This window comes from Cibotium barometz, chromosome 21 (genome assembly GCF_041138505.1).
Source record: "Cibotium barometz isolate CiBa-2024 chromosome 21, ASM4113850v1, whole genome shotgun sequence".
Lineage (NCBI taxonomy): Eukaryota > Viridiplantae > Streptophyta > Polypodiopsida > Cyatheales > Cibotiaceae > Cibotium > Cibotium barometz.
The window spans coordinates 46,605,797-46,608,002 of NC_141066.1; positions in this window are offsets into that span (position 1 = coordinate 46,605,797).

Below are 2,206 nucleotides of genomic sequence, written 5' to 3' on the forward strand. Positions count from 1 at the left end.
TTTTGTTTAAGGAGCTCTTCATGGAGCACATGGCCTGTTTGCCTTGTGAATTATAATCTTCCGCCATGGTTAGCAATAAAGAAAGGTCATCTGTTGCTCTCATTAATAGTTCCAGGAAAGTACAAGGTGAAGAACATGGATGTATATTTGGCACCACTTATTGATGAGTTACACACCTTGTGGAGAAAAAATCAACAAATTTTGCATCTTGAACTCTCATGTAATGGAGAAGTGGATTGAGACATATGAAGCTCTCAAGCGTCAGCGAGTACAAGATCGTTTAAGTTTCAGAAGGAATCGCACTACAAGAAATCTCCCATATCCAGAAGGTATGCAAGCTCTTCCGGACTTTCCCACAGGTAGATGGCTAGAAGCTATAATTTTAGAAGCCAAACGTGCTGGTTTACCTATAACAGAGGAGGAGGAGGAGCTTACAAAAGGATGCGATTGGCATGTAAGTGTTTAAGTTCTACATGTCTCTCGTTTTTTTCTCTACATGTCTCTGTGTTTGATTCTCCATCAACAAACTTTTTGTGCTATTTGTAGTATCACAAATATGGGGCGTTTTGGTCACATGGACGTCATTTTCGAGTAGAACGAATAGACCAAAGAAGAGCAACCTTTGATTGTGGTGTCACAGCACAGTTTGTTCAAGAAAGTCGTGCAAGTGCAAGTGATGATAACACAATTACTGGAATGCTTGATTACTTTGGAACCATTCAAGATATATTAAAGGTTGGCTTCAGAAGTTTTGAGTTGTTTATCTTTGATGTGAAGTGGTTCAAGGTAATCATGAATGGGCCACATGCAACTGTACGTAGAGACAAGAGTGGCCTCATCCAAGTGGACTCCACAAAGGTATGGACCGATCAGCAAGATACTTTTGTGCGCCTAGAGCATTGTGAGCAGGTTGTCTTTAAAGCGGATCCAAAAGATCCACGCTGGCTGTTTGTGGTTCAAGTCGCCCCCCGCAGTAAGCAAATTTTTGAAGAATTTGAGCTACAACAAGGTGATGTGGATGCACAGGGTAATGGAGAGCAGCAAGAACAAGCCGATATCAACAATGAAGAGGAGCAAGCAAATGAAGAGAAGCAACTAGAGCAAGATCCAAATGAAGAGGTACAAACCAAGGAAGCTGAAAAACAAGTTGAGGAAGAGGACATAGATGATGAAGACATCCTTCATCAAGGGACTTTTAATGATGAGGATGCTGAAATGTACATAGACATAGATCTCTTTGGGGCTACTGATCTTAATGAGGATGATAGAATAGATAATGATTTTTAAAATGATGTATCTCCATGATTATGCAAATAGTTATGACATATTTGTAATGGTTTTATGACATTGAAGGTCCATTCATTGTTTACCATAGTTAATGTTTACCATCATAATCACTACTGTAGGAGCAAGTTGATATAGTTTTACCAATGTTGTTTATCATTGTTAATGTTTATCTTATGGTTCTTTCATTCATTATTTACCGTGTAATTTTCATTCCGTACAAGTTTGTCATATGGTTTTTTGTCCAACAGGCCATGGGTGACTCACCGCCCTACGACTACAGTCCAGATTTCTCATTTAATCCTACACCGCAGGGCATGAGTCCCCAGCAGTTATATGGTTTTCTTTCGTCCATGACTCCAGAGCAGAGAGCCATGGCTCAGAGTTATTGGGGTTCTGGAGCAGGGACATCTGCCTCACCATCTGGCTTCCCGACGCCAGTTCCCACACCCGTGGGTACGACAGCAGCTCCCACACCTCATACCACACAGCCTTCCACTCCTCTTACAGCTCGATCTACCACCTCTTCACATAGACGGCGCTCACGTAGTAGGTCTTCAGGGGGAGGTTGTTGTGGTGGTAGTGCCACAGATGCTGTGACACCACCACCACGTGAGCGTCGTCCTTCGCTCTCATCTGTTGATAGCACACCCATAGGGTCACCTTCCACTCCCTGGGGTGCACATGACCATGACAACAGCAAGATTTACACAATTAGGGATGGGGCACCAATAATGGATAGTGCAGGGAAGGCAATGAAGACACGCATTCGACAATTGTGCACTATACAGTTTCATGACTCTGTCATGACTAAATGGGATCAGCAAGACAAGGGGAAGAAAAATTATATAAACACAAAGATAAAGCAAGAGTTCCAGCCATCTGACCCTATGAATGCGTCTCTAATGAGTGGATACAGTAT